A 9651-nucleotide genomic window follows, 5' to 3' on the forward strand; every position below is an offset into this window, starting at 1 on the left:
CTCTGGTTTTCCTCATGTGAGAAGATCATCAGGCCCTTTTCCCCACTTACCATCACAGGGATTTGCAGTTTTCTCCTAGTCTCGCTGTGAGATCCCACAGACAACGGTATCCATGGTACAGAGCAGTTCCGCAAGGTGCTCACAACTTCCTTCCAGCAAGACTGGGACTAGCAGGCACACAGAATCATAGAATCATAGAATGGTCTGGGTTGGAAGGGACCTTTAAAAGTCATCTATTCCAACCCCTCTGCAATGAGCAGGGTCATCTTCAACTAGATCAGGTTGCTCAGAGCCCCATCCAGCCTGACCTTGAATGTCCTTGAAGCAGCCTCATGGCTTCAAAGTGAAGCCCTAAGGCTGGTTCAAGACCTGCCTCAAGAGCACTAGCAAACAGCATTGTCCACGCCAAGGCAGCTTGCCTGGTGCCACTTAGACTTCCCAAAGTTTCTTTTTTTTTTTTTTTAAGGGAATGCAGGTGCTGGCAGTCTGGGCAAGCCTCCAACACAGGTAATTACATTCCATCGTCTTACATTTTCCTTGCAATTGATCTTAATAGCTGTGATGCAACAAGAGTCCATAGCCAGTCCCGCAAGTAGACAGCAGCACTACTATATTATTTAAGGCCTTAAACACTAGAATTAAAATGCTAGAGTGACGTGTGGGGAAAAAAGAAATAAAAAAGCATTTATATAGGGAAGAACTGAAAAGAAATCGAATAGGGAGGAAATGTGACAGAACTGGTAAGGCAAAAATTACTGCCTTTCAGTGTTCTTATTAAGGAGGACAGAGGATGTCTGCAGATGATCCAGGATGGGCTCTGAGTCCCCAGACCGACTGCCATCCCGGTGAGTACATAGCAGATGGTGGAGTCCCTCGCGGGAAACACTGCTCCAGGAGCCCCGAGGAGTTAGCAGTGGTAACGGCTGTCAGACGCCATGGTTTAACAACTATCACACCCAAAGCACAAGGTCATCTTCACCTTTTCCTCCTGGCTAACGAAAGCATTTAGGTTCCTGGAGAAAGGCACATTCTGAAAACGGCTCGGTTTACCTCCAGGACTGTGTGACCAAAAGCCGTGAAATCAGGAGCCCTCCTCCCGCCGTGGGTTCCCTGTGCTCCATGTGGCATCCTGGCACTCGCGCGCCGGTGCCACAGGGAAACGGTGCTTTCTGAACAAAACCTGGGTGAGAAAAGTTCTTGTTTGAGCATAAATCCCTGATTGCCTCCAAACAAACGGAAAGCTTGTAGTTAAATATATAGTAAATGTGGGTTATTTCCAAACATCCGCAGCTCTCTGTTTGATCTGAATGAAACACGTCTGCCAGAGACAGCTGCTTCTAGTCTGCTTGCTGCCAAAGATATTTACAATCTCTCTCCCTTTCTGCATTTCTCTCATTTTTTTTCTTTCTTTCTTTTCTTTTTTTTTTCCTTTTTTCTTTCCCACAGGTTTTTACCAGAGAGGTTATAACACTCAAATCCTCCTAGATTAAAATCAGACCAGTCCCCTTGAGCTAAATAAGGATCCTCGGCTGCATAGTTCCACTGAGTCCCATGGGCCTATGCCAATTTTATGGTCTTTAAGGAATTGACTTGTTCACCTGGGCCTAGACTCGATCCGTGCGTTTAAGGGGCTGGGGAGCACAGGGTCTATGCTCAGGTGGTGAAACTTCGGAGCTTGTTTCACTTCTGAGATTGTTTCACTTGCAGAAATAACTCTGGTTTTCACATCTTACCAGCTTCACACCTTCTGAGCTTTGTTTTTCTGATAGCTCTAAGACCTAGCTTCACTGCTAGGAGAAGTCTGGAAAGAAAAGGGAGAGGAAGAAGATCCCCAGTTAATCAGCTAAGGTAAGCACTTGATCTGCCCAGCCCACTATGTATTTTAAGAGACCAATTAATATACACGTTAAGAGGATTCCTGACACAAAAATCAAACAGTTTTGTAAGCATAAAAATGTGCAGCCTGTGCAGGCTGGTTGTCCCTTTGAGCTGAAAAACAAGTTTGATCTATGAGAGAACACGAATTGTGTGTTTCGATCAGCCTGAAGGCACGCTGGTAAGGGGATGGTGTAGAATTTGCCCCCTTGCATGCATCGATACTGGGAAAATCACTAAGCTGGACTTCACAGGATGGCTGGCAATTGCTCTGCTGCAGCACCAGGTCCTGCTCACCAGCTCACCCACAGCCGCTGACCAGGATCACAACAGCGGAGTGAGTGCAATTGCACCATGGCAGCTGACACACTTTGCTCGGTCTTTGGAGCCTATGCCTAGAAGGTAAACTGCAATAATTCAGTTTCTTGACATTATCTGCTGAGAACAGCAGTGTAAGAGTATGCTTTTGAAAAGACACTAAAGGAGTTAGGTTTTCAGCTCTCACTTGGATTTGGATGCCTTGATTTTTAAGGGCCTTTGGAAAATCTCAGGAAAAAAGGACACCAGGAAGGATCCTAACTGGTAACTTTAAATCCATGAAGTTTCCAATTCTGAGTAAACACATACAGGTTTTAATGCATGAGTTCTCTATTATCTTAGAAGAGCCAAATTCCTTTTTAATATGTTATTTAATACAGAGTCGTTCTTATTTAAGCCTCATCTGGATGCTGCTCCTGGAGTCTGCAGATATATTTGGCTATAAGTTATGACAGTAAAGCAGGCTAAAAACGTAAAGGTGTTAATCAGCAACATCATTCATCTGATTCAGTATTTATTACCTCATTTATAATGGATGTTTGTGCTGATATTTGTTTTTATTTTGTTAGGACTTAATGCCTTGAATTTAACCAAGTTAGCTGTATTTGAAATCACTGATAATAAATGCCTTTCACTTCAACAGCGTAGAACAGGGTTGGTGTCCTGGTTTTGGCTGGGATGGAGTTGATTTTCTTCCTATTAACTGGTATAGTGCTGTGTTTTGGATGTAGTGTGAGAATAATGTTGATGACACACTGATGTTTTGGTTGTTGCTAGGTATTGTTTACGCTAGTCAAGGACTTTTCATCTTCCCATGCCCTGCCAGATGTGCAGGGGGCTGGGAGGGAGTGTGGCCAGGGCGGCTGGCCCAGCTGGCCAATAGGCTATTCCATACCACGTGACGTCATGCTCAGCATATAAGGCTGGGTGAAGAAGAAGGAGGGGGGGCGTTCGGAGTGATGGCGTGTGTATTCCCAAGTAACCGTTACGCGTGATGGAGCCCTGCTTTCCTGGCGATGGCTGAACACCTGCCTGCCGATGGGAAGTGGTGAATGAATTCCTTGTTTTGCTTTGCTTGCGTGCGCGGCTTTTGCTTTCCCTATTAAACTGTCTTTATCTCAGCCCACGAGTTTTTCTTACTTTTACCCTTCCGATTCGCTCCCCGTCCCGCTGGGGGTGGGGGGAGTGAGTGAGCGGCTGTGTGGTATTTGGCTGCTGCCAGGTTAAACCACGACAGTTGGGTTTTCAAAAGGATTTATGAAACGTAAGACCAATGACGTCAGGTCGTTGCTTTGGTGGAAGATGACCTGTACTGGAGACCATCCCGGCTGCCTTTCTCTGAATCCTTTGGGAAGGTAGGGTTTCACGACATGGAAATTAATTGAGCCTCACTGTCTTGTATGCTATATATACTGCATTTCCCTGGACCCACATTCAGATTCCATGTTGGAATGAGATCTGGGAGAATACCAGCACCTCCTCCCCCACGTAATACTGTTGTGCGGGTGGGCTACCAGAGAAGAATAACTCATCCCAGTCAGCTCCACAGCATGGAGTCAGGAACCGCTGAACCACAGAGTGTATCGGCTTCACAGCTCAGACCCTCATCAGGCTATTTTAGAAACACCCTGACCCTGTTGGCTGACCCTCCTTCTCCTGATAGTCCCTCTTTTAAGCTGCTAACCACCTCCAATGAGCTCTTTATGGTCCTGGGGAGACTGAAGATATTCAGTGACTTTTATGGCCTTATATATGGCCCATTCCTTTATAAACTCAACACTGGATGTATCTGCCTCTCCTACGTGGCTGTGCCGCAGGTAACACACCTGCACTGTTGTTTCTCAGAGATTCCCTAAAATGAATGTATACATTTTTTTATAGATTCCTTAATGTGAAATGTCACATTCCTGGCAGAAAAAGCATATAGACTTTTGAAGTGCTTGCAAAAAATGTATGAATGATAAACTAGAGGGGGTGGCTTTTTTCTTCTTCAGGTTCCCCCATATCTGTGACTAAGTGGTGGCGTATTTGCAAAATTTAGAGAGGGATCAGAAACATGGCACTGTATCTGAGGTTCATTTGTAGAAGGTAAAGCAGCATATGTTATGAGTCAGTTAATCTCTTTAGGGCTTTATCAAGCACAAATTAGGTTCTGTGGTCACCGAGTCACAGCAGGCTGTGGGCCACTGTAGCCTTGGAGCTTTATTCTAAGTCAGCTGCCAAGAAATGAACTGCTCTGTGGGCGCAAAAATTGGCTTATGCTTTGTGAACTCCAGCCAGGCAAGCGCAGCTCCAAAGGCTGCTCCTCTCTGCACGCACAGCTACATGATTTCTTTCTCGCCTACTCTCCAACAACCCTGATGCTGAGACGCAGCCCCTAGAAAATAAAGAAGGTGCTAATTCAGTCTCATTAGAAATCAGCAAAGGTTGTGAAATAGTTTTAAAAGATGTGGAAGCCCTCACTGTTTTGGCTATTTAAAGCTAGCCAGGCCAAATGCACACTGCAGGGATTAGCTCTGTGCTGCTGCTGGAAGCGGAAATCGTCTTTTTTTTGTGTCTGGTTTTTTTGGTGGTTTGTTTTGTTTGGGGTTTTTTGTGACATATTTTTCCCCAGTCTATAACTGAAGATACTGCAATGCCAATAAAAATAAAATGCCTTAGGTTTCCTAAGTGGACAAAAGGAACTGGGAGACATAGGTCTAATTACAACTAATGTCTCAAAGAGGCTTGAAAATCTCATTCTTAAATCACTTACCAGAGGCACAGACCAAATCATAGGGAAGTCACAAGTGCTCACATATAGGTGTCAGGATGTCTGGTCCTATATGCAACTTCCTCCTTCCCTACTGATTCCTTGCCCTTGGAAAAGAACATATCATCGCTGCACTATATATTGCACATTATAAATGAGGCTATAAATTTGCCTGTGTCACAGCAGTAGTGTTGAGATCAAATGAGTACTTACTCTTTGCACAAATTACAACAAAAATCCATTTATTGTTACCATATTTATTTTTGCCATTATTTATTGATGCCATTCATAGGAATTAATGACTTAAAAACATTGCTTAGTCATTTTCACTTCTAATCTTAGTGATTCTTTTAAGTGAACTTTCATGGAGAAGTGGTTAATTCTGATGTGTTTCAGTATAAAACATAAAGGCTGTGCAGAGCTGTGACACCCTGAACATACAAGACATTACCTGGATATCGATGACAAGAAGCTGTTGTCACTGCTGTTTGCCAGTAACCACAGCTTGGCCAGGAAGTGTTGCCAGAGGAGGCCAGACACAAGGCTAAATCCCACCCTCTTGCAATCATATTGAGAACTCCTCATTTCTGGGCACATGGAACAAGAGCCAAAGAAACAGTCAGGTTGTTGACATGTTATTTCAGCTGAGCAACCCCCCAACCCTGCTTTGCCCGCCTACAGTCAAGTGCTTAAAGCTGCGATGCTGCATGTCTTGGACTGCTGCATCCCGGCTCAGGTTCAAGAACGTCTCTTGCTCAGGGGCACTTGGGATTCAAAATCTTGGTGTCTTTTTGTGTAAAGTATCCCGAGAGACCTGTTCTGGAGGGTGTGCTCAGATCACACTCACACGTGCTGGCAGCCCTGACTTCAGGACGAAGCGTGGTAGCCACCGTACTTTAGCTCAAAAACACAGCAAGAAGAGGAAGAGACATTTTAACCTATTTAGCTCTTGGCACCTTAAAGACCTGCCAAATTGAGGTGCAAAATGAACACCCAGTAAGATTTAGAGCTGGAAAAGGCTAAGGTTGTACTTATCAGAAAAAGAAAGGAACAAGGAGGTTACTTGTGCCTCTCCTCCCTGCTTTACTGTCTGGCTGCAAGCATTTGTGTTCATTCAGGATGGTATCACAGCTTCCACAACTCCATTTCTCACAAACAGCACTGACTGCGGAGTTTACAGTGCAGGACAAATGTAAATATGAAAGGGGGATCTCTCTTAACCATCCTTATTATCCAAAGTATGTGGCAGATATGCAGCAGCCTAAAAGGATGTGTTTGGGGATACCGAACCCCAGTAGCATGACCCAAAAAAGAAATCTAGTAGCTTGCTTATGTATTTCCAACTTTAATTTGGCAAAGCACATGCTTTATTTGTGAATAGTTTTTCAATTATTCTACTCTGTACCCATTGGCAATTGCAAAAATATACCCGGACTTAAATATATGCACATTTAAGGGGTTTGTTATATTAGAGCCTGTGGGACTGGCCCTCATACATCCATTTTGCTTGACTGATAGAAATATTTGGTCTGGTCCTGGTAACCCTTCATGATATTCTCCATTTACAGAAGCTGTAACCTACACAGAAAGGGTTGTTTCAAAAGTAATAAGGTACCTTTAGCAAGTCAGACTACTTTGGGACAATCTCAAACTAAATTTTATTTACTATCATCTTTGCTGGGTTTTTCTGCCATCAGTAAGGAGTGCTGGTTTAGGTAAGGCACAAATAGAGACAGCTTTCCCAAAGATTTGACAAATGTTTGGCACATTACAATTGTCACAAAACCATGCTTCTGTTATTATTTTTATGACTGGGTCTCATGAAGGCAACAAGTAAGTATCTGTTTCTCCAAAGATCTCTGAATGTCAGGAAATTTGCTTGTGGGAGCCCTTGACACAGAAAGTCCTTGGGAGACAAGGTGAGTCAAATTCTTGAAGGACTGGACCTTCCAGATGGAGCTGATCTTCTCCTTTTTATATACATTATATGCAGTACATCTACTTTTGCTTTAAAGTAAGAGCAATCAAAAGGAAGCCTTTGCACTCGATCTGGTGAACTGCAGGTCCATCACGTGTATTGGTTCAGCATTAGATGTTGTATAGTTCTTGCAATTAATACAGTCACAAGAGCAGTGACATAAACATAACACAAAATCATCTGCATGAAACATAAAAGACCCTCGTAATTTACAAATATTGCTTTTAAATCTATATTAAGCACTGTCCAGGGAAAAAACATTTGCTGAGCCCTATTCGCTTTGCAGTTAAATCAAATTTAGGATAGGATAAAATGCTTCTTATCAATTAAATTTTACTTTAATCTTTACAGGCTTGATAGAGAAAATAGATATTAAATCCCCAAATGGAATTCTAAGTATGCATGAAGAACAGTACCTGACTGCAAGGTTCCACAGTGCAAGCAGCAGGTTTGGACCAGGTCGCTAGAAAGAGGTTTTTAGTGCAGAACAAGGCTGTAACTGGTGGCAGGGGTCACCTGAACACTGTGTCTGGGAGTTCACAGCATTACAGCTGATCGTATTATGTGATTTCGTGATACAACTGTTCCTTTCATCACCAGGGTAATAAAGAAGGTGGAATGATCTTTGATTAAATGGAACTCCAATTTGAGAGTGGGAATATAAAAACCTTACCTTTTTTTTGTTATTATTTCATTTGCTCACCTAACATTAACCCCCCAAATGCATACTTAGAAGGGATGGCAAAAATATCCCCATTAAAATATATTTTTTTTCAGTAGGAAACTAGGGATTTGATGAATGAACAATTTTGTGGAATGCATCTGCTTTCCCTAATAAGAAAATCTTGATTTTTATGTGGGAGTAAAAAAATCAAAACTCCCAAATCATCAATGTATTCAGATTCTTAGTATTCAGTTATACTTGTCATGAGATGCCTAAAGCTTCCCACAAATATTTCATCTCTGTTTTATATGGAAAAGAAAAAACATTTTCCTCTAACTCTGTTATTTAGATATCCAGGGTGAATTTATTGACTACCATGAGAAGAAGGAGCCCGAGACCCCCAACAGTACAGCCTGATGCCAACCAGGGAGAAGAGGGGTGTCCAACAGGCTCTCATCTCCATGCACATCACCGCTGCCCCAAGCCCTAAGCTCAGCCCTGAAGCAAACTGATTTCCCGGCACTGATTTCCCAGCAATTTTAGGTTCTCAGACTTGGATCAGTCCTTACACATAACCAAAGTGGGGAAAGAAGTCGCTAAGCAGAAAAGGTGCCCATGAGGTAAACGACCGCTGTGCAGACAGCTTATAAGGGGAGGTCCCGCAGGCTGCAGTGGCAGCCAGAGCTTGGCTGTGCAGTTCTCGTCTTCCAAGCAGCCCCTTCTCTCTGCTGGCAGGCTCACGCTGGGATCCCTTCCCTCCCACGTGCCACAGTGCAAGGAGCAAGGTGTCGCACCGACATGCAGGACAGAATCTTCGTTAAAAGAAAACAATAATTTGGGGGGATCTTGGCTTGCATAGGAAAATAAATGTCCCAATAGGAAATAAAATCTCCCAATGCGACAGCAGGTTTCTGACCAGTGGTGACAGTAGTCTCTGTTGCAAGGGTACCTGGTATCTGCAGCAGCATCTTCAGCTGGACCACGAGAGGAACCCCAAATCTCTGTTCTGATCAGTTCTTATAAGCCAGCTAGATACAGTCCTACGTGACCAGCCCAGCACCATCTTGACTACATACTAAAGACTGTCCTCTGTGACAATTTCTGCAGGAAGAGTTTCTATTGAGTGTTTATAAATGTCTTATCTATGTAAAATTTCATCACTTCTAGAGCAGGAACATCTAGGGGGAGTCTTTGGGACGCTCCGCTCAGGATGTTAAACAACACCTTTAGGTATACAAAGTGGATGAGACACCGCAGGATCTGAGTTGGGGAATGTCTAGAATTGTCCTGGACAGCTCCTGTGACAGCCAAATACCTAACTGTGAAGCTTCAGTAAATCACCAAGTTTGAAGCTGTTACCTCAAAGTGTCCATTATCTCAAATCAGTCCATTGTCTCGTCCCTGCAGGTGACAAGCCAGGAGGCATGCTGGACCACCCAAGGAATTAATAATGTCTTAAGTACATTGGGTTTGCACAGCCCTGACACCCAGCTAAACCTCAATTATAATAAAGAGCAAACTTCATTTTCATGCATAGAACTCATGTCCCACAGCTCTTGCCACAACGGTGTGCTGGATGCTACTAAGCTGGATGCCTGGAGAAAGTTTTTGTACCATAAGGCAGACTCCTGTTTCTCCACGTGTCTGCTTTACTACAACTTGGCTACTCAAAAGTGTTGTCATGCAGCAGTGAACATAGCATGCTGTTCTGGGTCTCCTTTCCTTTTGAATAATAATCCAAAAGCCAGGAAAGAATATTCTGGTTTTTCACTGATCAGCATATAACTTTGTTCAAAGAGGGTCAGGCCATCATGCAAATATGTGAGGATCAGCCCATCACTGTGGAAAGAAAAGCCTGGGGAACAGAAATAGACTTAGGGGTGACTTCACATTCCTTGAGGCTTTCACAGGGGCAGAGAAAAAGAAAAGGAGCGTTTGTAGTTTTGGGCCTTGGTTTGCATAATATCTGAGCACCCAGATCTCCATTCAATATCACTGATGTTCTAGAAATTAGGCCAGAAATCACGCTGCTCCTGCTCTGATGGGAGTGACGGGTGCCTACTC

This window comes from Calonectris borealis, chromosome 1, assembly GCF_964195595.1.
Source record: "Calonectris borealis chromosome 1, bCalBor7.hap1.2, whole genome shotgun sequence".
NCBI lineage: Eukaryota > Metazoa > Chordata > Aves > Procellariiformes > Procellariidae > Calonectris > Calonectris borealis.